At 43.4% G+C, this 27,939-nt stretch overlaps 1 protein-coding gene across 6 annotated transcripts in view; it reads left to right on the top strand.

Annotated features, from left to right (window-relative positions):
* Positions 1-27,939, top strand: part of DENND4A (DENN domain containing 4A) — a 172,691-nt gene that overhangs the window by 14,331 nt on the left and 130,421 nt on the right. Inside the window, exon 1 of one of the 6 annotated variants that reach the window (XM_073653434.1) lies at positions 11,148-11,275. The exons of the other annotated variants lie outside the window; for them this stretch is intronic. The gene's annotated coding sequence lies outside the window, so the exon portion shown is untranslated. Of the gene's footprint in view, positions 1-11,147; positions 11,276-27,939 lie in introns of those variants that run through there. 6 annotated transcript variants of the gene reach the window in all.

Below are 27,939 nucleotides of genomic sequence, written 5' to 3'. Positions count from 1 at the left end.
CTCCACAGGTGTTCAATGGGATTTACGCCCAGACTCATTGCTGGCTACTTCAGAACTCTCCAGCGCTTTGTTTCCATCCATTTCTGGGTGCATCTTGAAGTATGTTTGGGGTCATTATCCTGCTGGAAGACCCATAACCTAGGACGCAAACCCAGCGTTCTGACACTGGGCACTACATTGCGACCCAAAATCCTTTGGTAATCTTCATATTTCATGATGCCTTGCACACAGTCAAGGCACCCAGTGCCAGAGCCAGCAAAACAACACCAAAACATCTTTGAATGTCCACCATATTTGACTGTAGGTACTGTGTTCTTCTCTTTGTAGGCCTCATTTCATTTTCGGTAAACAGTAGAATGATATGCTTTACCAAAAAGCTCAATCTTGGTCTCATCTGTCCACAAGATGCTTTGCCAGAAGGATTTAGGCTTACTCATGTACATTTTGACAAACTGCGATCTAGCTTTTTTATGTCTCTTTGTCAGCAGTGGGGTCCTCCTGGGTCTCCTGCCATAGTGTTTAATTTCATTCAAATGTTGACGGATAGTTCGCGCTGACACTGATGCATCCTTAGCCTACAGGACAGCTTGAATTTCTTTGGAACTTTATTTGGGCTGCTTATCCACCATCTGGACTATCCAGCATTGCATCAATTTTTCTCTGCCGTCCACCTCCAGGCAAATTATCTACAGTGCCATTGGTTGTAAACTTCTTTATTATGTTGCACACCGTGGACAAAGGAACATCATGATTGATTGATTGATATTGGTGATTGAGATCTCTTGTAACCTTGAGATTGTTGATATTTTTCAACAATTTTGGTTCTCAAATCCTCAGACAGTTCTATTCTCCTCTTTCTGTTCTCCATGCTTAGTGTGGCACACACAGACACACAATGCAAAGATTGAGCCAACTTCTTCCCTTATTATCTGGTTTCAGGAGTGATTTTAATATTGCCCACACCTGTTAGTTGCCACAGGTGAGTTTGAACGAGCATCATATGCTTGAAAAATGGTGTTTACCCACAATTTTGGAAAGGTGGCAACAATTCTGTATGGCCCATTTTGGGGTTTTGTGTGAAATTATGTCCAATTTACCTTTTTTCTTTTTTTTTTTCGCTGTTCCAATACACACAAGGGAAATAAACATGTGTATAACAAAACATGTGTAATTACAATAATTTTCTGGGAGAAATACTTCATTTTCTGGAACAATTTCAAGGGTGCCAACACTTTCGGCCATGACTGTATATGACGGCAGGTCAAGGGCCAGATGTGTCTGAAGTCCATCGTCATTGTTTAGTGTGCCAGGTATACCAAGTATTACTGTCAGCTTGTGATATAAATTGCAATATGGGCAAACTTAATAAATCAGTTTAATGGCCAATAATTCTACAACGGTCTTTATTCTTATAGCGAGCCAACATCAATATTAGCGAAGCCCCCCAGTGGGTTCCAATTTCTTTCTATCATTTACTTGTGTAAGAAATCATTTCTTTCTGCAGTGTGTTCATTGAAGCTGTATGTTTATTGAAATATTTTACTTTTAGTACATTCATTTTCTAACAAGAGACATTAAAACACAGTTTGCTTCAGTGAAGCAATAGATGCTGCCTTTACTTTATGCAGTTACCTCATTGTAAAATATTATGAAGAATGTAACAAGATAACATGAGTCGGGTGGTGTCTGAAGCTTCAACCCAACAGTTCTCATAATAAAGCTCCCCCGCTTTCTGCTCTTGGATACTGCCATGTAATTGTTACATTGCCAACGTGACACTTGAATTATTCTGCCACACAGGATTTAGAAAGAGTATATTAGGCCCATTGATCGTTGGTTGTCACTATAATGCTCCATTGGTTCTAGGCTTTGACATAATTTTGAGATTTAAGAGTCCAGGAGGAGAGAACCTGATTTAGGTCTCACTTGGAGAGGTGGATCCTAGAAGTCTTTGGTCCAGAAGAGTTCTTATGCACCATAGACAGATGGTGTTGGTGCAACATAGTGATCCAGTTGGTACAACAGAGGCTGATGTGGGACACGTAGAAGATGAGTTGATGTGACAGCAATTGGAGTAGCAAGATCAACTCATTGACAAGAGACTGGATGTTATGAACGTGTTCACACACTTACACGAGTAACGGTAGAAGTAAAGGACTTACAAAAAGAGACGCCGTACCTCCACCCAACTGGTCTCTGTTCAGACTAGGAAAGTTCCTAAACAGACAACTAAAAACCTCCTCAGACCTGGCTCCCTAAAAGCCGTTGAGGGGTTTCTTGTACTTCTCGAGGAACCAGAGGGGAGGCTGAAACACAAATCCTACAAAGGGAAAGGAGAGCGTGCAGGAAGACATGAGAACACAGGGTAAGAAACTAAACAAATTCACACATTATAGACAGGGAAAAATGCAGAGAACCAAAAAATAAACCGACTAAGTGAAAATATGTAAAAGAAAGGGAAGGGTGCTGGGGAGGAGGACTCACGGTCAGACCGCAGAAAAAGCAATTGGGGTTAATCAATCAAAATAATCCCTAGTTGAGGAGCTGAGACTCCTAACACCATCTAAATAGAAGTATAGCCAGCAAAGAAAGTCAGTGAGAGGTGATTATATAAAGCCCATCCCAAAATGTGATAGGACAGAAACAAAAGAGAAAATGGAAAACACCTTAAGTGAAGAAAACCAAGAAAAGGAAAGCAAGGACAAAAGAACCATCAGCATTTGGACAGAGACAAATTGGGCTGTGGATCAATAGAGAGGGAAAAAGACCCACACAGCAAAAGGTCACCGAATCCCGAAACTGAGCTATGACACTGGAAAAGAAGAGCTGAGTGACACAGGAAAGTCATCAACTAAATTGATCCTGTAGTATAACAGTGTTAACCTTGCAATGTAGCATAACTAAGATTGTCAAGGTCTAAGGTAAAGATGGCTACCAGTATAGCAAAGCTGGTTTTGTCACAGAGTCCATGGTAGAGCTGGACAGCTTTAAAGCGCACCTGTCAGCAGGATTGTGCTCAGTAAACTGCATACACTGTCAGGTGGGCGACATTTTACTGTTTAAAATTATACATTGGCTGATGAAATCCGTTCTGTGGTTCTTGTGTAATCTTTACTTTCAGCATTGTAGGGTCAGGAGGGCCCGGAGGGGTCAGGAGGGCCCTTGCAGTGTGGCTGATGAGGGCAATCTGGCCTGCTTCTCGGACCCCCAAGCTCCGGGGGGTCCATGGCCAGGTTGCCCTCATCCTGTGCGATGGGCAGTGAGCAATCGCTCCAGCTCTGCTGCCGACAGAAGGAAAATGGCAGCGGAGCTGGAGGGATTCGTCCTCACCTCTGCTTCGTGCCCGCCGCATCCTCTCTGACACAGGTTTGCGCTGCTTGATGATGTCATCATGCAGTGAGAGCCTGTGTCAGGGAGAAAGATACCATGCAGGAAGCAGAGGACGATGCTGCAGGGGAGCGTGTTGAGAGGTGTTTGTTTTTTTTAACTAATAGACTGGACTTGAGATGGGGAGAAATGGGGACAGCAATGGTGATGGAGGAGGTGGGGGATATGAGGGAGAGCAATGGTGATGGTGGGGGAAGATGAGAGAGAGTGATGGAGGAGGTGGGGGGAGATATGCATGGCATGGCGATGGAGGAGGTGGGGGAGATATGCATGGCATGGTGATGGAGGAGGTGGGAGGAGATATGCATGGCATGGTGATGGAGGAGGTAGGGGGAGATATGCATGTCATGGTGATGGAGGAGGTGGGGGAGATAAACATGGCATGGTGATGGAGGAGGTGGGGGAGATATGGCAATGATGATGGAGCAGGTGGGGGAGATATGGCAATGATGACTGAGCAGGTGGGGGGAGATATGGCAATTATGATGGAGCAGGTGGGGGAGATATGGCAATGATGATGGAGCAGGTGGGGGGAGATATGGCAATTATGACGGAGCAGGTGGGGGAGATAGGGCAATGATGATGGAGAAGGTGGGGGGAGATATGGCAATGATGATGGAGGAGATGGTGAGGGGAGATATGTCAATGATGGAGTAGGTGGTGGGAGGAGATATGGCAATGGTGATGGAGGAGGTGATGGGGGGAGATATGGCAATGATGGAGGTGATGGGGGGAGATATGGCAATGATGATGGAGGAGGTGTGGGAGATGTGGCAATGATGATAGAGAAGGTGGGGGAGATATGGCAATGATAGAGGAGATATGACACGTTTCATTCTCTCCTCAATCAAACAGCACAGGCCCCGATCACCGACCTCAGCGCTGACGATCTGGCCAATTATTTCAAAGAAAAAATTGACCATATCCGACAGGAAATTTTCTCCCAAACGTTATGCATGCTCTCCCCCGCCACATTGTATCTTGCTCACTTTCTGACTTCGAACCAGTCACGGAAGATGAAGTGATGAGGCTCCTTGCATCTTCTCGCCCTACCACCTGCACCAGTGACCCTATTCCCTCACATCTCCTTCAGTCCCTTTCTCCAGCTGTCACCACTCACCTAACTAAAATTTTCAACCTCTCCCTCTCATCTGGTATCTTTCCCTCTTCTTTTAAACATGCCAGCATACATCCATTACTTAAAAAACCATCCCTTGACCAGAACTGCACGGCCAACTACAGACCTGTTTCCAATCTTCCCTTTATCTCTAAACTCCTGGAACGCCTGGTCCATTCCCGTCTAATCCGCTATCTCTTAGACAACTCTCTTCTTGACCTTTTACAATCTGGTTTCCGCTCTTTACATTCTACTGAAACTGCCCTCACTAAAGTCTTTAATGATCTACTAACAGCTAAATCTAATGGTCACTACTCTCTGCTGATTCTCCTGGATCTCTCTGCAGCATTCGACACTGTGGATCACCAGCTTCTCCTCACTATGCTCCGCACTATTGGCCTCAAGGACACTGTTCTCTCCTGGTTCTCCTCCTATCTCTCTGACCGCTCCTTCTCTGTCTTTCGTCGGCTCCTCCTCCTCTCTCCTTCCCCTTACTGTCGGGGTTCCTCAAGGATCAGTCCTAGGCCCCCTTCTTTTCTCCTTATACACCGCTCCCATTGGACAAACAATCAGCAATTCGGTTTTCAGTACTATCTCTATGCTGATGACACCCAATTATACACCTCTGCTACTGCAACTCTCTACTTATCGGGCTCCCTCTTTCTAAACTCTCCCCTCTCCAATCCGTCCTTAACGCAGCAGCCAGGATCATATTCCTCGCCAACCGCTACACCAATGCCTCTTCCCTGTGCCAGTCATTGCATTGGTTACCCATCCAATATAGAGTTCAATTTAAACTTATCACGCTTATCCACAAAGCGCTCCATGCTTCAGTACCCCCCTACATCTCCTCCCTTGTCTCAGTCTACCACCCTACACGTGCCCTCTGTTCTGCCAGTGACTTAAAACTAAAATCCTCCATAATCCGAACTTCCCACCCCCGTCTCCAAGATTTCTCACGTGCTGCGCCAATTCTTTGGAATGCACTACCCAGGACAGTTCGATTAATTCCCAATACCCACAGTTTCAAGCGGACCCTAAAAACCCATTTCTTTAGACTGGCGTATCGCCTCCACACACTATCTGTCCATCCCAGTTGTCCATGCCAGTTTTCCCCCATATTAAAATCTTCTTCAATTTCAGGTTCATACCGACCATGCACATTATAGCCTCGGTCAGGACTGTACACATACTGGCAGGCAACCAGTCCATGTATTATTTATCCTATTTAGTATATCAAGGCTGCATTATACAATATATGTACATTCTACCTTTTGTGTCTCCCCCATTTCCTCATAGACTGTAAGCTTGCGAGCAGGGCCCTCACTCCTTTTGATATGAGATATGCTTATTCTTAGTCCCCCCTAAAATTTGTAAAGTGCTGCGGAATATGTTGGCGCTATAAAAATAAAAATTATTATTATTATTATGACAATGATGGAGAAGGTGGGGAAGATATGACAATGTTGGAGAAGGTGGGGGAGGGCAATGATGGAGAAGATGGGGGAGAGCAATGATGGGGATGGGAGGGAGCAATGATGGAGGAGGTGGGGGGAGAGCAATGATGGAGGTGGGGAGAGAGAAATGATGGGGAATTATTTGGACGCTATATGCTGTTAGTATCTAGTCTGGTCATGGTGTGGTGGTATTTCTCCCTTATATGTGGTATTATGCGGTCACTATGTGTTGGTACTATGTGGTCTGGTCATGGTGTGGTGGTATTTCTCCCTTGTATGTAGTATTATTCGGTCACTATGTGGTGGTAATATGTGGTCTTGTCATGGTGTGGTGGTATTTCTCCCTTGTATGTGGTATTATTCAGGCACTATGTGGTGGTTATATGTGGTCTGGTCATGGTGTGGTGGTATTTCTCCCTTGTATGTGGTATTATTCAGTCTCAATCACTGTGCGATGGTAATTTGTGGTCTGGTTATGGTGTGGTGGTATTTTTCCCTTGTATGTAGTATTATTCGGTCACTATGTGGTGGTAATATGTGGTCTGGTCATGGTGTGGTGGTATTTCTCCCTTGTATGTAGTATTATTCGGTCACTATGTGGTGGTAATATGTGGACTGGTCATGGTGTGGTGGTATTTCTCCCTTGTATGTGGTATTATTCAGGCACTATATAGTGGTAATATTTGGTCTGGTCATGGTGTGGTGGTATTTCTCCCTTGTATGTGGTATTATTCAGGCACTATGTGGTGGTAATATGTGGTCTGGTCATGATGTGGTGGTATTTCTCCCTTGTATGTAGCATTATTTGGTCACTATGTGGTGGTAATATGTGGTCTGGCCATGGTGTGGTGGTATTTCTCCCTTGTATATGGTACTATTGGTGTTGGTATAGTGGATTGTGTTGTGTATGGCGGTCATTTGTTCTCTCTGATATTAATAAGAAGATTCTTTATTTCCATTAGTGATTAAATACTTGGAACAAGATGCACTTACAAACAAGTAATCACCTCTCCATAGGATAAGTGATAAATTATTGATTAGTGGGGTCTGACTGCTGGGACCCGCACCGATTGGTAGATTGTGAAGCTTTTATCCTCATTAGACTGGAGCTCATGTGCGACTTGACCACTGATGCATTCATTCCATCAGTGGCTGTTCTTGTTTTTTTTACTGGAAGCCCGAAAGAGAATGAATGGAGCTGCGGTCAGACGTCCCACCTGCAGCTGCATTTTAAAATAGGGATGTGTCCTGTCAGGGATAAAACTTCCCCATTCTTCCGATAGGTGCGTTTTCCAATGTTCGGACCTATCAATAAGTGATCAACGATCCTGTGAAGCCCAAAGATCGTTTTAACCAAAGAACCCTTTAATGCAAACTACGGTAATTCTACATCCCAGTTATGGTGGTGCACAGTATATGTGCAGGAGCCGCCTGTGATTTACAGTCGACGCTCCACTATAACGTGGATATCGGCTAACAGTTACTTGCATATAGCTGTAGGGTGGGCCCTGAGGATCAATTCCTCCTGTTGGCCCCAGATCCCTAGTCCGACACTGATTATATTATATGGAGGACTATAGGGGGCAGCATAGTATATGGACGATTATGGGGTGCAGTATACTATATGGAGGACTATGGGGTGTATTATATTATATGGAGGACTATGGGGTATATTATATTATATGGAGGACTATGGGGTGCAATATACTATATGGAGGACTATGGGGTGCAGTATACTATATGGAGGACTATGGGGTGTATTATATTACATGGAGGACTATGGGGTGTATTATATTATATGGAGGACTATGGGGTGTAGTATACTATATGGAGGACTATGGGGTGTATTATATTATATGGAGGACCATGGGTTCTATTATATTATATAGAGGACTATGGGGTGCAGTATACTATATGGCGGACTATGGGGTATATTATATTATAAGGAGGCCTATGGGGTGCAGTATACTATATGGAGGACTATGGGGTGTATTATATTACATGGAGGACTATGGGGTGTATTATATTATATGGAGGACTATGGGGTGTATTATACTATATAGAGGACTATGGGGTGTATTATATTATATGGAGGACTATGGGGTGTATTATATTATATGGAGGACTATGGGGTGAAGTATACTATATGGAGGACTATGGGGTATATTATACTATATGGAGGACTATGGGGTGTATTATATTATATGGAGGACTATAGGGTGCATTATACTATATGGAGGACTATGGGGTGTATTATATTATATGGAGGACTATGGGGTGCATTATACTATATGGAGGACTATGAGGTGTATTATATTATATGGAGGACTATGGGGTGCATTATACTATATGGAGGACTATGGGGTGTATTATACTATATGGAGGACTATGGGGTGCATTATACTATATGGAGGACTATGGGGTGTTTTATATTATATGGAGGACTATTGGATGCATTATACTATATGGAGGACTATGGGGTGCATTATACTATATGGAGGACTATGGGGTGTATTATACTATATGGAGGACTATGGGGTATATTATACTATATGGAGGACTATGGGGTGCATTATACTATATGGAGGACTATGGGGTGTATTATATTATATGGAGGACTGTTGGATGCATTATACTATATGGAGGACTATGGGGTGTATTATACTATATGGAGGACTATGGGGTGCATTATACTATATGGAGGACTATGGGGTGTTTTATATTATATGGAGGACTATTGGATGCATTATACTATATGGAGGACTATGGGGTGCATTATACTATATGGAGGACTATGGGGTGTATTATACTATATGGAGGACTATGGGGTATATTATACTATATGGAGGACTATGGGGTGCATTATACTATATGGAGGACTATGGGGTGTATTATATTATATGGAGGACTGTTGGATGCATTATACTATATGGAGGACTATGGGGTGCATTATACTATATGGAGGACTATGGGGTGTATTATATTATATGGAGGACTATTGGATGCATTATACTATATGGAGGACTATGGGGTGCATTATACTATATGGAGGACTATGGGGTGTATTATACTATATGGAGGACTATGGGGTGTATTATATTATATGGAGGACTATGGGGTGCATTATACTATATGGAGGACTATGGGGTGTATTATATGGAGGACTGTTGGATGCATTATACTATATGGAGGACTATGGGGTGTATTATATTATATGGTGGACTGTTGGATGCATTATACTATATGGAGGACTATGGGGTGTATTATACTATATGGAGGACTATGGGGTGCATTATACTATATGGAGGACTATGGGGTGTATTATACTATATGGAGGACTGTTGGATGCATTATACTATATGGAGGACTATGGGATGCATTATACTATATGGAGGACTATGGGGTGTATTATATTATATGGAGACTATTGGATGCATTATACTATATGGAGGACTATGGGGTGTATTATATTATATGGAGGACTATGGGGTGAAGTATACTATATGGAGGACTATGGGGTGTATTATACTATATGGAGGACTATGGGGTGTATTATATTATATGGAGGACTCTAGGGTGCATTATACTATATGGAGGACTATGGGGTGTATTATATTATATGGAGGACTATGGGGTGCATTATACTATATGGAGGACTATGAGGTGTATTATATTATATGGAGGACTATGGGGTGCATTATACTATATGGAGGACTATGGGGTGCATTATACTATATGGAGGACTATGGGGTGTATTATACTATATGGAGGACTATGGGGTGCATTATATTATATGGAGGACTATGGGGTGCATTATACTATATGGAGGACTATGGGGTGCATTATACTATATGGAGGACTATGGGGTGTATTATACTATATGGAGGACTATGGGGTGTATTATACTATATGGAGGACTATGGGGTGCATTATACTATATGGAGGACTATGGGGTGTATTATACTATATGGAGGACTATGGGGTGTATTATATTATATGGAGGACTATGGGGTGCATTATACTATATGGAGGACTATGGGGTGCATTATATTATATGGAGGACTATGGGGTGCATTATACTATATGGAGGACTATGGGGTGTATTATACTATATGGAGGACTATGAGGTGTATTATATTATATGGAGGACTATGGGGTGCATTATACTATATGGAGGACTATGGGGTGCATTATACTATATGGAGGACTATGGGGTGTATTATACTATATGGAGGACTATGGGGTGTATTATATTATATGGAGGACTATGGGGTGCATTATACTATATGGAGGACTATGGGGTGCATTATATTATATGGAGGACTATGGGGTGCATTATACTATATGGAGGACTATGGGGTGTATTATACTATATGGAGGACTATGAGGTGTATTATATTATATGGAGGACTATGGGGTGCATTATACTATATGGAGGACTATGGGGTGTATTATACTATATGGAGGACTATGGGGTGTATTATACTATATGGAGGACTATGGGGTGCATTATACTATATGGAGGACTATGGGGTGTATTATACTATATGGAGGACTATGGGGTGTATTATACTATATGGAGGACTATGGGGTGTATTATACTATATGGAGGACTATGGGGTGTATTATACTATATGGAGGACTATGGGGTGTATTATACTATATGGAGGACTATGGGGTGTATTATACTATATGGAGGACTATGGGGTGTTTTATATTATATGGAGGACTATGGGGTGCATTATACTATATGGAGGACTATGGGGTGTATTATACTATATGGAGGACTATGGGGTGTATTATACTATATGGAGGACTATGGGGTGTTTTATATTATATGGAGGACTATTGGATGCATTATACTATATGAAGGACTATGGGGTGTAATATATTATATGTGGAGGGCTGTGTGGGGGTCACCATACTTTCCAGATGCCAGTATGATGACCTTACTGTACCCCCCCCCCGTAGAGTCCTGTGGAGAAATTCTCTGTGGGGGCATTATCCAGTGTTTTGGGGGGTGCACTTTTTCATAAGGGGTCAGCCTCAGTCTCCGTACAGTCATTGCCGCCGTTCTGCTGTGCGGAGCTGCGCTCAGTGCGCTGCACACAGACCACCCGGCACAGTGTGACACACACGTCTGCGCCTCACACACCGCTCCGAGGATGACGTCATGCGGTGGGAGGGACTTCGAGCCACGTGTCTCAAGCCTACCGTCACGTGACGCGGATGCCCCTCCCTCCAGTGGTCCAAACACAAGATGGCGCGGGGAGGCGGCGGGAGACGCTGAGCACCGGGAGAGAGCCCGGCAGAGGTGAGAGCGCGCTGCATGCCGGGAGAAAGGGCGGGGTGAGAGCACGGTCCGGTGTGTGAGGGGGAGGGGTGCAGGTGATTGTCGTCATATACGAGGCGAGGGAGGAGCAGGCTGCTGATAACGGGACGGAGGCTGCTGACATCTCTGACAGGACCGCGCTGCCTCCCTCAGTATCATCCCTGTGGCCGTGTGACAGTTGCCCTGACTACAGGGGGGGGGTCTCAGCGCGGCAGTCAGTCATGACTTACGGTTATCAGACATGTGTAGGGGGTTTCTTAGTGACAGCAGTACGTGACACAATGTGTCTGTGGAGTACAGGAGGGGATGGGGCCCATGCTTGGGCGGAGGGTGATAAATGTTTAGTGAGGGTCTGTCTCATCCCGGTCCTGGGTCTGCAGGGACCAGGCTAGAGTGACCCCAAGCATACAAGTGTGATCTGCCATTGTAGGACTTGTGTGTTCTCTTCACCAGCTTTCTGTGGACACTATAGGTGCTGGAACTTCCTTTCTCACTTCCCAGCATGCATTGTTCCTGTCACTGTTGGCTTGCCTACTCTGCACTGATCTCCCACCTCTCTGTTATGACTTGATGCTCTTTGCAGAGCTGAAGCACAGAGATGAAGACCCCCCCCCCCCCCGCCACTTCTTGTAATCCGTATCAAGGTTTCTATTGCTAGAGCTGGATTGCACTTGACTACTCGCAGTTGGCAGCAAGTTAAAGGGGTTGTCCTCTCTTCGGATGGAAGTCTGCAGTCGCTCTATGTGACTGCAGACTGCTGGAACCTTACAACCTGCGCACTGCATTCTGTCAGGATTATCCAGTGTTGCTGGCAGTCACGTGGCCACAAGTATATGACATGCAGACTTCTGGCTACATGCCAATTAGATGTGCTCGGCCTTGCTCAGCTCACTTGTTTAGAGCGAGGCGAATCATGTCTAGTCTGCACGTGACCGTATGTATGTAGCATACTTACAGTCATGTGACCACACAATACTGGAGAATCCTGACAGTGTGCAGTGCGCAGGTTGTAGAGATGATAAAGTCTGCAGTCACATAGTGAAGAGCTGACCACCCCTTTTAAGCTTTCCATTCTCATTAGATGGCTGTGGTTTGTCTGGCAGCGATCTCTCCCGTACACATGGAGTATCAGCAGAGCGCTCCAGTGTTCTCTATGAGAGAGACACCTCTGACATCGACTTGTCTCAACAGGCCGGATCCTTCGCTCACCCAACATTTGCCTATTTATCACATTATATATTAAATCAGATGAGATTTTCTGAAAGTCCAGGGACCACTTAGGCATGTATGTCAGCCTCATTCACACTAAATGTGGATGAAAAATGTACTGTGAAGTAGAGAGCGGTGCCAGTAATATTACCTTTCCGGTTAGAAAGGTCAGAAATGTCTCTCTGAAGCATTGCCTGCTTCTCCAGACAAATGTATGTGTCAGTGGCCTTATAACGGTGGTAAATACCATGTGTTCCCGTGTAAAGTCAGAGACCTGGCGTCCATACGTGGGTAAGTCTGCCCCGTGTACGCTTACTGTGCTGAGGGCAGATGTTTGTGGCTGTAACGTTCTACATCATAAATTGTGTAACTTCCATTACGTTTATCTTTATTGTGATCCATTCTCTATTCTCCAAGATATTCCTTGGGGACTTGCCTTCTGGGAATGTGATCTTTACACCACATATTGAAAGGGATGTGTCTGACCACAGTCTTCTGTAACATCAGAATTCTGAATGCTGCGCTGGATTACTGGACTACCAGCTACCGCTGCAGTCTTATCAGAGGTGGCTGATCTTCTAGACAAGGAGTGCAGCGCTTCCAACCTTTTCTATAGCGCTTGTAAGTGCTGCTCTGTAGTAGGCCGGTTCCAAAACTGCCTCTGCTTTCAGCATCCCAGAGCACTCAGTTGGGGTCCACTGGTGTGAAGTGTTAGTCAGCCAGGAGCGCAGCACCCCCCTCCCCCAGCAAGGCGGGAGGCCGGGGAGAAGTGCCCTCCTGAAAAGCTGATGTGCCACAATTCTTTTAAGAGCATAAAAAAGCAAGTCCGTGACTCCAGTGTTGGCCTGTCTCTGTATATAGCCTTCTTTATGGTTTTGAGCCTTCTAAACTCCTATCTGTGTGATATTCATCGTAAGAGCAAACGAGCGTGCATTAACCCATGAGATGCCTCATACCACTGTAAGTCTGGTGCAATCAGCCTAGCAGGGAAGCGATGAATATTCCCCAGCCTCTAAACGCTGCCAGTAAATGTTACATGCACAGAGGGCATGAATGATGAAAACCCCTGAAATCTGACAGTACAGCACAGCTAAGTGGGTGCCGTGTTTGCTCATCCAACCCTGTCAGAATATCTTATGGTAAAATGTAGGTGTGGGGTTGACATTTGATAGCTTCTTTGAGCATGTGCTTATGGCCATTACTGGAAGATATGCTGCATCTTACGATATGTCACGAGTTTAGGATAAATTACGTAATATGCCAGGACCAGCCTGCATCAATATTCAATACTAGAGGAAAAGCTCGATAAGTAAGCCTTCATATACTTCATATTCTCTTCAAACAAAGTGATCTTATTATTGAGTTCATAGAATGTTAGAGTTGGAGGGGACCCCCAGGGTCATCGTGTCCAACCCCCTGGAGTTATATACAGGAGGGGACCCCCAGGGTCACCGTGTCCAACCACCTGGAGTTATATACAGGAAGGGACCTCCAGGGTCATCGTGTCCAACCTCCTGGAGTTATATACAGGAGGGGACCTCCAGGGTCATCGTGTCCAACCCCATGGAGTTATATACAGTAGGGGACCTCCAGGGTCATCGTGTCCAACCCCCTGGAGTTATATACAGAAGGGGACCTCCAGGGTCATCGTGTCCAACCCCCTGGAGTTATATACAGGAGGGGACCTCCAGGGTCATCGTGTCCAACCCCCTGGAGTTATATACAGGAAGGGACCTCCAGGGTCATCGTGTCCAACCTCCTGGAGTTATATACAGGAGGGGACCTCCAGGGTCATCGTGTCCAACCCCATGGAGTTATATACAGTAGGGGACCTCCAGGGTCATCGTGTCCAACCCCCTGGAGTTATATACAGAAGGGGACCTCCAGGGTCATCGTGTCCAACCCCCTGGAGTTATATACAGGAGGGGACCTCCAGGGTCATCGTGTCCAACCCCCTGGAGTTATATACAGGAGGGGACCTCCAGGGTCATCGTGTCCATCCCCCCTGGAGTTATATACAGCTAAGGAAGCGATCACTCCTATTAAACAGTATCTGATCGCGTTCATTTCTGTGGGACTCAAACTGATGGCAGATGTTCACATCTGGATTGTTCATTTTATTGTCAGTTGCAGAACGTGAAAATAGCAGTATTGTCAAGTCTGTTTTGTGACACATACTTATGGTACCTAATGGACTCTTATGTCTAACCAAATACGAGACAGAATAATGTAGGATACTGCCCTATTTTATCCGGCATTTGTGACAATGGAGCCTCCAGAGCAGAATGGAGCACGGCCATAGCCCCCGGAGTAACCTTACATAGGTATACCGGAATCCTGGTCCTACAAGCCCTAAGGTGATTTATGCAATGCTGATTTGTAAGAAAATCCATGGCTAACACGCGAAGCTGCAGTTTGATGTGCCGCAGATCCGCATTCAGATTATAACCATTCAATGGCGCTAATTCATGTCTGGCTAACCCCAAGTGGGTTTCTGATTCAATAATGTTGCTTGTTCTTTCGGAAATGTGGTTTCTTAGTTCTCGCCTTGAAGAATAACACAGATTTCACATGAATGCATTTACAGAATTCTTATTCCAGTGTTTGAACAATTCCTGAAACCTTCATTTTAACTAAAGCTCGGCTCATATAATATCCAAATGGAGAATTCGCACATGTTGTACTGTACCCAGCAGAAAAAAAAACATGCCCCCTACTAACCTTGGAGCTGTAGTAAATGTTCCATATATTTCTTGTGGCATTTCAACATTTATGGGTCAGAGTATGGACCTCAGTGTTTGAATTGACTGCAGGTCTCCTGACCTGAATGTAAAAGCCTTATAGGACATGTATGACACTATTAAGTTTGGGTCAGAAGACCTGCGGCCGTTCCATCCTTGGACCATGAATGTCAGATGTGTGAAACCATCCTTGGATGCCTTGCAGTGAAATGCCTTGTAATGCTGTGTTCAGCTGCGCTACGAGTATGGGTGAAGCATATAACAGCCATGTGTCGTTCTTGGCCACACGGCAAATATTCTCAGCGCTTCTTTGCGCCCTTATTGTTGGCGTTTGTGATGTCTACAAGCAGTCGATCTTGGTAGAGCCTGGTCTGTAGGTGGCTTCTCTTCAGTCATCATCTTTGAAAAGTGACTGTCCCATCATGACAGATTTGGGTTAAAGTTGCTCTTTTGAATCTGATTCATTCTAATTTCTTTTGTAATTTCTTAAATAGGAAAAATGCCAACCACGCTACTGGAAAAACACAGTGTATTAATTCCCGGTTCCCTTAATCCGCTCAGTGATGAATAGTAGTATAAGGGACATGGAAAACTTTGGAGCAACGTTTTATACAGTAGATGTTCTCTGAACTATAGTGATATGCCATAATCTCACTATTAGTTATGTTAAGGCTCCTATTCAAATTCATGGAGCATCTGACATAGAGGTTCTGTGTAATAACCGATGGCATGCTCCATCACATGCTGAATGTACAGTAGTATTCTCCCCTAGAAGTATTACCGCTCACTATATTACAACTCGTTATTTTCTAATGGGGTCCGCTTAGGCTCCATACACCTTGTCAAAGCCAGTATACAAGGACCCAGAGACTGTGAGCTGCTAACAGGGATGGTTCCTATTGAATGACAAGAAGCAGAGAACTTGAAAATTTTGGGGAATTGATGTATTGAAAAACTGAATACATTTTCTTTATACACAGCAAAGCATTTACTTGCTGAAACTGGAATATCCCCCTAATGTTATTACATATTCAGATAACAACCATATGTTCATTTATTTCGAAATTCAATTGTACTAAGTCTTGAAGTTATTTCCCATGATAATTGCTGGGGGTCAGATCCATGGGACCCCCAGTGATCTTAAGAATGGGGCTCTTCTCTGCATGTGCACCTTCTCTCCTTTCATTCGCTATTGTGCTGCCGGTGATGGCCAAGCTCTGTATTCAGCTTTTTGCATCAGTCCCGTAGAGAATGAATGGAGTAGAGTGGTTCATCTTAGACCTCTTCTTCTTTAAGAGAGGGCTCTTCAGAGCTTGGTTCTTGTGATTGGTGATTCTCCCCGCCATCAGACCCCCAGTGATCATGAAGCTATTCCCTATCCACAAATCCTATAACGGTCTTAAAAATTTTCCCTCCTTCAGGTGATGCTAGTATAAATTATATTGTATGGAAGAGCATACGATATACATCACCTGCAGTGGGTCATAGTTGGTAAAATGTCAGGTGTATTGCCATTGGTCATGAATTCTAGAGGATAATGACCTTGTAACTTGGTGGCAGGGTCTGCATTTAATTCACCAGTGTGCATGAGGCTGAATACTGTCACAGCAGGCCAGAAGATGTAATATAGGGACCATTTGCATCAGGCCTGACATCTAGGCTACACATTTGAAGCCCAGATGCCACAGCACAGATGTATGTTGCATTGTTACATTGGATGGCCGGTATCGGCCTCCACTGTGTTCTAGCAGTTCCCAAGATTGGTGGGAGTTGGAGCCTGACCATATATTACCGACATGGGACTGACACTTTTCAAACAACTACTAGAAAATTTGTTTCAGGATGACTAGTGATGCTGCTACATTTCTTTGTGAAGAGAATGGCAGTAATAAAGATTTGTAAAAGTCCAAGGTGGCAGATTGAGGAGGAGACACTCATTTCTTCTTCCCTGAATGATGTATTCTTCTCACCAGTCAATGAAAATGAAACATAAAAAAATTAAAGTATGGTCATATGCTATAAGTTATGATGAAGGATTTCTGCCATCTGACACCTCTCATGAATGCAACATGTGGTCACTGATCCTAGACCATGATTCACTCTTTTTGATCAGTCCTGTCTCATCACAGTGAGAGAGATGGAGGGGGAAGGATATCTCACTGCGAATGTGAGGGAAAAATCCAGTGGAGAACCCACCAGGTGACGGAAAGTCCCTTGAAATAAAGGGTCCTGCCAGCTACCTGCCTTCTTAGAAACTGAAGTAATGTCTGAAACAGAAATCCTTGAGCTCAGAAGATAAAGGCTGCATGTAAGTATGTGAGAGCTCAGACACATTTTTTAGTTTAAACTGGTGGTACACTACAAGGCCTCAGTATCACAGCGGTAACCCACATGCCTCCTCAGCGCCGCCCTACTCACCGCGGTCACTGCCCTGCTTTTCCTCACTTCAGGCCGTCTCACTGAGTTTGCCTCTTGCAGCACTCCTCAGCACTGCTGTATCTTCCTGCTGTTTCCATCTGGCTATAGGGGAGGTGTGACTGTGTTCTGCAGAGATTGTTCCCTGCCTATTCCATGTGAGCATGGTGTATTTGATGTAGCTATTCCCACCACTCCTTGCTGGAACGTTGTTTCCAAGTTAGTTTGTCTGCTAGTGTCCTACAGTATTGTTATACCCGCTATCGACCCAGCTCATATACCTGTCCTGTCTGGCCTCTCCGCTCCTGACCTTGGCCTTGTGTATCTAACATGTGCTGCCTGCTCTGACCTTGGATTGTCTGACCATGTCTTTGGCTTCGCCCTCTTGTACCTCTGTCTCTGACCCTCTGATTGGTTGCTACAGTCTAGGGGACTGCCCCGCAGTGGCACCTGCTGTCTACCAGCAACCCAGCCTATCCTGATCATCAGAGGCTCTAGTGAATACCAGGTAGTCTCTTAGTCACGGCCCTCCAGGGTAAGCCCGACCTGTGGCGCAGTGGGTCCACACCCACCAGCGTTACACTCAGCATGATGCCAGGATAGTGGTGCACGGTGTACAGAGCTGTAGGTGCTTGATGTGCTTGCATTTGGCAGTCTGGCATGTTATCTTCTCACTAGTCGAAATGTCATTGTAGTTTGGCGCACATAGTGTTTCCTTAAATTTCTTCAAGAGGAAGCCCACATGTCCTTGACTCTCTTATGGGGCCATCTTGCTCAGTATGGTTTTGGTAATATACCCTACAAATACAAAAAGGAGAACTACCGAATGTCTAGTCCAGAATAAAGAACATGATTCAATATATTTATAAAAGACCTTTATTAAAGAAAACGGTCAAATAGTGGTGTGACAAACACATGGAGAGTCGCCATCCCTAAAATAGTATCACCAAACGATATAAATTGAAAATGACTATGGTAAACATATTAATACTCCACTAGCAAATATAAGTGAAGCCTATTGCTGCTATCAAAGAGGTCGATACATGGTTTTACTGATCACCTAGAAAGTATCAATACAGACAGCAAAAAAGTAGAAAACACCAAAACATATGATAGGAACCAGGTCAATGTATCATTCATTATACTGTGCAGTTAGTACTGGAATCATATGTGGTGCATGAATAATATAGCAGCAAAAAATATATAAGAAACATAGAACACCATACCTGCTAATGGGATATAGGAGAAGGGATGTGCGGCTGACCCCGACGCGCGTTTTGGACATGGGCGTCCTTCGTCAGTGGATTGAGATATACACATATATAGATACCTGCTATTGTTAAATTCGGAGGTAACAACATTTTTACTCCAGTATACATCTCATACCATTAAACTGGGTTTATGGTGGCCATGGGACACGGTCTTATATAGTCCATTTGGGGAGAAATATTTATAACACAAGTGATCACCATATCCATCTACACGCTACCCAACCCTTTCCACTTGGAAAGATATACATGTTTCGCCTGTGATTGTCATACATTTTTTTTGGGGGTCATTATCGCACAATTTATAGTATGTAGTATTTCTTGAATCTTGATGAAGATTTTTAATGTTATGTATCAATAAAAACATATATATTTTTTAATCGAACAATCTTGACAATGTTTTCTTTACATCTTGGGATGTTTGGCTCCAGTTGTCTTTGTATTTGTAGGGTGTATTATCCATAGGAGCTTTCCCTAATTAATCCTTACTCTTATGGCGCCAGTAAAATTATTAATGGTTTTGGTAATATGTCTGGGATTTTTCTTCTGGAGAAGGCTTACAACAAACCAGGGCTGTGGAGTTAGTATAAAATAGACTAACTCAGACTCCTAAAATATATAATAAATTGGGTTACAGTAGTTGAATGCAGTTTGTGGGGAATATTTTTTTATAAGAATTTGGGAAAGTTATGAGATGTCCTATAAATGTCTGTCCTATTCCTGATCTAAGGGTCTAGACTTTTAGCTGAGATGAATCTGTGCTACAGTAAATTTATCACTTAAACATGAGCCATGTATGAGGGAGTCGGTGTCATGGAAATTGGGGAGTCGGAGTCAAAGGTTTGGCTTACCGACTCCACAGCCCTGCAACCGACTGCACCCAAGTGCCTCTTTTTTTGCATTAAGGTAATGAGAGAGGAAGAAAAATATTGCTTGATGGCTACATATTACTCTGTGCAAGCAATTCTTCTAGATTTTTCTCATATGCAAAAATCTGACCTATTTTCATCAGTGTTTTTGATCAGACTTTCATCAGTGTTTGGTCAGTGTGTCGGTTTTTACCATCAGCATTTCTTGTATGCAAAAAAAAACCTTATGGCTGTTTCTCAATCTTCTACCTTGAGACAGTGAAAAACAGAACATTTTATATTGATCAATAGACATGAATTGTTGAGTTTGAACTGTGATTTGGATCCGTATAGGACATGTCTCCATATTTTGGTGCAGAACACTCGTTCCACAAAGATACACAGACAAGTCAACAGCCCCATAGACGTTAATAAGTTCTGCTTGTGGAAAACCCGAAACTCTTACTTGAACAGCTGACATCTGAATGAGGCCTGTGGGAGACATGTCTGTAATATACAATGTAACATGCCACATATTTTACTTCACAAATGCTATATGAATGTGTGAGAACCTGCCGCCTTATGACATTGGATGTAAAGTGTGGGCTCGTAGAGATTTTCGTGGCTGTTGCATTGCAGAGCTGCACAGCACATATCGCATATGGTGAAATATACACGGCCTTAGAAATGGGATTTAAAGATGACCTTGATTTGCATTTTGTAATTTAAACTGAGAGCCACCTCCAATTGGCACTGCTCCACTGATTCTGGAACAGTTATTTCTTTCTTCTGCGCCTCTCCATTCCAAAATATATCCCCAGTAATAAAGATGCAGATTTTCCCTTCAACCAACTTGGCTTATACCACAGTACATCTCTGTGACCATTTTACTTTTTCTTCCCTGTCATAGAAGTTTTGTGATATAAGCCCAGTTGGTTGAAAATAAAATTTGCATAACTTTTACCTGGGTCCATAACATTGGACAAAAAAAAACCTTCTAAAATTCCTCAATTGAAGGAGGTATTCAGTTTAAAGAAGCACTCCTCCCATCACAGGTTTTATCCTCTTAATGTATTGCAGTCCTCATATTACAGTATACAGCACTGTGTACTTACAATTGCTCATTTTGCCTTTCGACCCAGTTAATTTGTCTCTTTTCTCTGCTCTCTGTAGAAACAGGAAGTCTCTTGTCTCTGCATTAATCATTCCCCTCTTCAATTCCTGTCCCAGCGCCATTGACTTTTGCAGTGATGACTTGTGCAGGGAAAATTTGACCTCTTGTTTCTACATAGTGCTTAGAAGGATTCAGCTAGTCTGTTGTTAATTACGTGATATAGAACGAATGGAAAACAGATGAAATAACTGGGTAGAAAGGCAAAAGTAGCAATTGTAAGTGCACAGTGCCATATAATATGATGATTGCAATATATTAAGAGGATAAAAATTGTAATGGGAGGAGGAGGAGTGCTTCATTAAATGAGAAAATGCAGTGAAGGTGAAAATGACTGTCGGAGCTGCTTTTGAGCCACTGCACCACTTATCACCATTCTTTTGCACCGGTTTTTGCCAAATTTCCCCCTTAAACTTTTGTGGCTACTATGACTTTCCATCACCCTGCAGCCATTTGCTCTTGTCAGCGTGTTTTGCACTCGCCCGGTCAGGACCGTCCCGTGTTTTCTGTGAGCGGTCAGTGATTCCCACTTACCATTTGATGTAATGAAATATTAAAAGAGAAAATAAAAGCTCAGTCCCAAGTGGCAGCGCTCATTTCTGCCAGACCAGAAAGCGATATATAATTTTTTAGCTTTTAACCTCCTCCCTGCCTGTATAAGTATCTGTATAAGCTGGTGCTGGCAATAACATAAAGAATAATATACACTTTTTCTCTATGATCACTTGTTAGTAAATCACATCCTGCCGTTGCAGCACCCATCCTAGAAGGGGCCAAGTCTATGAGTTAAGTAAATTCCAGTGATATTTCACATTTAATATCCTGCAGAAAGGACGCAAAATGTTAGTGATAATGCGTCCTCCTAGTAATTACGTCTCAGATTCTTGCCAAGTGTACTTGTATTGTTACACCATGTTCAGTAGAGATTGAACTTTCTGTATAAATGTCAGACATTCATAGCGTGAGACCCAAGCTCCCATTGGCGGCAGTCTTTGTGATAACCCATGATTATACAGACTTCAGTTTACTTCCCAGCACTTATAAAAGGTTTATAGTCTCCACATTTATGTGCTGTGGTCATATGTTAAGGATTTAAGATTACTGTGTGCACAGACCCCCGTGTAATGGGGGCCTCTACCAGTCTGTATTGTCCACCTATACGCCGGCAATGAGTGATCCAATGGATTCTATCACAAAGGAGAAACGTTTCGTTATGAACGGAGTTAATCTCCCTTATGAAAGCAGATCTCCTATATCTAATGTGAAAACCGCCTTACCTGCTACAGTAGGTAAGGTAGCCCCGTAGCCCCGTGCGCCTGAGGGGGAGGGGTAGGCCAAATACATGGCCTCATGTGGCCCAGCATATTTGTATTCATGATCTATATGGTGCCTCAGGATTATGGATACTCGAGGCCGCATTATGCTTTACATTATAAAAGTGTGGGAAAATACAGCAAGACCAGCCCAGGTATGTAATGGGAATATAAGTCCTAATGGATATCACTAAATTATAGCTCCGGAGAGCTCCAGCTGATTTTAATATTGGGCAGCAAAACTTTAAAAAGGATTATACAGCCATTCTGACATGGATTTCCAAAGTAAGTACACTTGCTATGTCAGGTCTAAGAGATCTGTTTAAAGGGGATTTCCAGTAATAAATGTTTTATCCACTTAGGCTTGTTGTAGATAAAATCCTGCCCCACTGCCATCTTGGCTCCTAACATTACTGGGTTACAGCAGTGACATCATGACTACGGTGCATGTGTACACTGCAGCCAGTCACTGGGCTCTGTGGTGATTCCGACATGAGACCACTGAGCCCATTGATTGGCTGCAGTGGACACATGCACCGTAGTCGTGATGTCACCGGTGCTGCTGGGCGCAGGGGCAAAGAGGCATTGCTGAAGTTGGGGTCAGTGAGTAGAACTGATTTTATTTTTATCTACAGGAAGCTGCAGGGGAATAAAACATGATTGATGGAAAAACCCTTTTTGTTTGCAGTGTACATTGTAAAAACCTTGGCCAGATCCTATGTAAAAGTGCATTCTGGGCCGGCTGCGTTAGAGATGCCATAACAAATAGATGCTTTGCAAAAGAATCTCTCACCAGGTTTTCTCCACCTAATCTGAAAGCAGTATGAGACAAAGACCCTAATTCCAGCTGGACTGCTTGCTGTACTTTAGATAATTTCCTGCTGATAAAACTGTTATTTTATCACTAGAGGACTAGTAAACCTGCTGCCCTATAGTCTTCCATATTCATGAGCTCTGTATAAGCACTTATTTGTAGCTTTAATACCTATACACAGTAAGCTGTCTATCAGTGGTGGGGATGGGGTTATACAGAGCTCAGCATTCAGAGACCTGCTAGATCTGCAGCAGAGAAAACAGATTTTTATCAAATGCCCTGTAAGTGATACATTGCTGGAGTCAGGGTCTCTGCCCCTCTTTTATACTGTTTTTAGATGGAGTAGCAAAAACCTGGTGACTGATTCCCTTTAAAGCACCACTCTGGCATATCTTTTTTTATTTTAGCGCTGGAGTAGTCTCTCTAGTGTATGTTCTCTGCCCCTAGTCTTATACTTACCAGCCGCTGCTGGGGTGCTGATGTGGCCACAACTTTTGACTGACCGAAAGTCAGAGGTAACGGTCACAAGCTCTCAGTGTAAGTCTATGGGAGTCTTGCTCTGGCTGTCATAGACTTACATTGAGTTATGACTCCCTTGTCGCCCAGCAAGCACTGAAGAGATGCGGCAGATCACAACATGCAGAAGACGACCGGAGCGGTGACGAGAGCAGATGAAGATGGCGGCTGGTGAGTATGAGACTGGGGGCAGGGAACTTACATTAGTGATACTACTCTGGTGCGAAAATAAAAACGTAGTGGTGCTTTAAATCTCCTTTTGCTCCAGGACTGGTGGATCCATACCCTGCTGTTCTGTTTTTTTTTTGTTTTGCTTCGTGCTATTGTGACATGTGACCTCCACAGCCAATCACAGGCCACAGCTGTGATGTCATTATGTATATCATGTGACCAGTGATTGGCTAGTGTTACCGTGTGCTGGTACAGCACATTATCACCACTGTAATGTAAACAGAGACTTGCAGGGGATTCAAGGGGAAATCTATCAGGTTCTGGAGCATCTTTGATCTCTAAATTCATTACTAGATTTTGCCAATTGCTTGTTCCTACCTGGTCTGACAGCATAAAATCAGTACTGACATTATCATTGTTTAAGGACATGCCCCTTTGACACAAGGAATTGTAACCGCCCAGTTGTCAAGTTATTCACCAACTTAACAACCCAGAGTTACTAGAAAAGATGCTACAGAATTATTGTTAATTATCAGGAAGACAAGTATTTACTAACATAAACGTATCAGGATAGGTCCCAAGGGGCAGATGGTGTGGTTGAGTGCGGTGCGGATAACAGTTGTGCTGTATAGGACATAGGAAAGACGTGACATGCAGTCTGAAGACGGAGCGATCATGGCATACAGACGAGCAGAGGACAAGGACATGAAATATTATGGCTGCCCTGTTTATAAAGTCATTGTCTTCTGTGAGATCTCCACTCAAGGACCAGAGTAAAACCTAGTGTGGATGACACTAAATCACTCTGTGCTGTTCAGTGTTATTTATGATAAAGTATAAAACCCTTTAATGACGGATCATATATAGGGGTTGTTTCATTGCTGAGTGCTTGATAAATGTGACTGGGCACAGAACATGAGTGACAATTCTGTCCTCAGCGTCACAGCTTCTCCTGATGGTGACGAGGCCTCTTGCACCAATATGAGACAGACCCTGTTTCAGCACATTGGAGATTTATCTGGCAGCTCAGGTATTGCTGAGGGATTATACATGTTATACATTCCATACTCACAATGTGCATTCATTAGTACCCTTAATACCATCTATAGGTGGGGAACTTGTCCAGCATCAGCTGATTGTTTCCTCCAATCACATCAGAATGGTTAAAGTATTATTCACACACGGAAGAGTCATTGCAGAAATTTCTGCAACAAATATGGCTTTTATGAACAACCACTTATGATTTTGGTCAGAAATCCTTAAAGGGATTGTCCGACTCTATCCTTGGGATGGGTCACCCATAGGAGGTTGTTGGAAGTCCAACAGCCGGGATACGGGGCCCACCGATCAACTGCCGGATCTAAACCATGAACAGAGCCAGCACAGAAATGCTGATGAGCTCCTATTCACTTCAGTGGGAGCCGTGCTGCAGTTTCACATTTATAAGAGCTGATAACAACTGATCGGTGAGGGTACCACCAATCTGATATCTTTAGGATAGCTGATCAAAATCATAAGCTCCAACAAACCCCATAATTGGTGTTTGGCATTATGTGCTTGGACAAGAAAGTGAAAATTTAAAACATGTCATGCTCTTTACCAAACTTTTGATAAATTGCTGTTTTTCGTTATGCACATATAACATATCTCTGGTTTCGTAGATCTAATGTAGCCTCCAATACAGGAGAGAACACCGCTCTAGCAGATGTTTTCCACACCTTATATATGCCGTTTGTGGGGGAGAGTCCATGGCAGCTTATGTACTGAAGGACCATGGATGTAGGCCGTGAGGCCATACATTTACATAGAATTATTCTCTTTTGCAATACCCCAAACAGTACAAAACTTGATCTCCCCAGTGACTTTTGCACCAATACTTGAAGAAAGTGTCTTGTGGCATCTGTCCATAGTTATAAGGCCAGTTTCACACATTCATGTGTCATGCTCTAGTATGGACCTCGATGTACAGACTGGCTGAGGGTCTATTACTCTGAACACAAGAGCTTCATGTGTGTTTGAGACTCCTAGGCTATGTGCGCACGTTGAGTATTTGGTTGCAGAAATTTCTGCATCTTTTGGCAACAAAAATGCGGAAAAAAATGTTTGCTTTTTTTGCATGCATTTTTGATGCGTTTTTGGAGCTAAATAAAGATATTTGAAAAGAGAAATGTGGGACGTCGCTTTAACCCTTGGATTACCGTCGGACCTGGGGTGAGTATATTGGTTAATTTAAATGATTAAAGAATGTGTCTGTTTTATTTCAAGTAAAGTGTTTTATTCTCTGTGTGTTTATTTAACTCTTTACTTACAGGTTTAGTAATGAGGGTGTCTGGCTGACACCTCTTCATCGCTAAGCCTATTGCTTGATGTCGGCGAACCTAATCTCATTACCCCTAATCCCGTTCAAATATGAAGTGCTATTTTTGGGGCAGCTGAGGGCTGCTATTTTTAGCCTAGGAAGGGGCCAATATGCAAACATGTTCCCTGGCTATTAATAACCGCTCACAGCTGTTTGGTTAGCCACTACGTCAACACGATCAGCAGCCAGCAGCACTTTGGACGCAGCATATTTTCGCTGCGTCCAAAACTCTTTCTAATGCCGCACTTGTTTTGTCAGTACATGCGGAGCCACTGCATGTAATAACATTTAAATCTGTCAAAATCTGCATCGGAGACTCAGCGTCTCCGCTACAGAAATTGACATGCTGCGGGTGAGTTTACGCAGCATCAAAAACAAGCACCGTGGACAATGGGATTTCTTATAAATGAAATAAAATGAAGAATTAAATTTAAAAAAAAAAAAAAAAAAAAATGTCGTGGGCTCCCGCTTCATTTTCATAACCAGCAGAGGGAAAGCCAATGGCTGGGTGCTGATATTACTAGCCAGGAAAGGGTCCATTAACCAGAAATGTTCCCTGGCTATTAGTAAAAGCCCCCAGCTGTTTGCTTAGCGTTTACTTTCTAGGTTACAGGGGGCCCCAAAACAAAAATTGATGTTGGGTTCCCCTATAAAAGCCAACCAGCAAAGGCTAAACAAACAGCTGTGAGCTGATATTAATAGCCAGGGAAGGGGCCATGGATACTGGCCCCCTCCAAGGATAAAGATGCGCCAAATCTAGCTCTTAGCCTAGCTCTTCCCACTTGCCCTGGTGTGGTGGCAAGTGGGGCAATAGGGTTGGGGTTCATGTCAGCCTTGTATTGGCAGCTGACATGAAGCCAAGGTTAGTAATGGAGAGGCGTCTATAAGACGCCCCCATTGCTAACCCCATAGTGAAGGTTTTGAAACCTGCCTGAAAAAAATACTTTATTTGAAATAAAAGTCCACACGGTTTTAATTATTTATTTAAGAAAAAGAAAAAGTTATACTCACCTAATGCCTAATCCACTGAAGCCATTGTCACCTGTAAAAAAAAAAAAATATCAAAACTAAAAAACAAGCATATTCCTCACCTGTCCAATGTGAAGACATAATCCAGTGTCCTACGAAGATCTGGGTTAGTTCTAGAGCAGTCACATCAGCAATCACTGATGTGACTGTTCTAGAGGACAGCAGGCTACACACTGACAGGAGCTTAATCACACCTGTGTCAGTGTATAGCGCTGAGCTGCCAGGAGAGAGGCCATTGGAGTTCAATCAGCTGATTAGCTCCGGTGACCTCACTTAAGCCACCACCGCTGCTTGAGAATTTTCTCACGCAGCATCGGTGCAGTACGTGAGCGTTTTTTAAGCACTAGGCCTATGGAAATCAATGATGATATGCTATGTCCCTGCAAGCGCAGAACATGTTTCCATTCAGCAGACACCACATTCTGCTGAGAGGGAAAATTCCTTTGTCTTGCTCATCAGCGGCATGCTACTAGTGGTCACTGGACTAATATTGTGTAGATGCTTAGACTATATGCCCAGAACTATCCATTATTAGGGGAGGTTCTCATTTTTCCTCTGCAGCACTCCATGTGGCGTTCTCTAATTATACGCTCTTCAATATTGATGTTGCGCAACTAGAAAGGAAAAGTCATTGAAATATGGAAATCACAGAATCCATAGACATGTTAATGATATGCAAATGATATAGGAATGGAAACAAATTTTTCAGAAAGTCTTACATTTCTTCAGATTAGAGTACGATTGCTACACTAAGAAATCCCCACACTTACACGACTTGCCTGCTATCAATGA

Source organism: Phyllobates terribilis, unplaced genomic scaffold (assembly GCF_046119375.1).
Source record: "Phyllobates terribilis strain yellow unplaced genomic scaffold, ASM4611937v1 Scaffold_11__3_contigs__length_659146591, whole genome shotgun sequence".
In the NCBI taxonomy this organism is placed as follows: Eukaryota; Metazoa; Chordata; class Amphibia; order Anura; family Dendrobatidae; genus Phyllobates; species Phyllobates terribilis.
The sequence above is the reverse complement of the archived record's forward strand: the minus strand, read 5'-3'. Positions and strand labels throughout refer to the sequence as shown.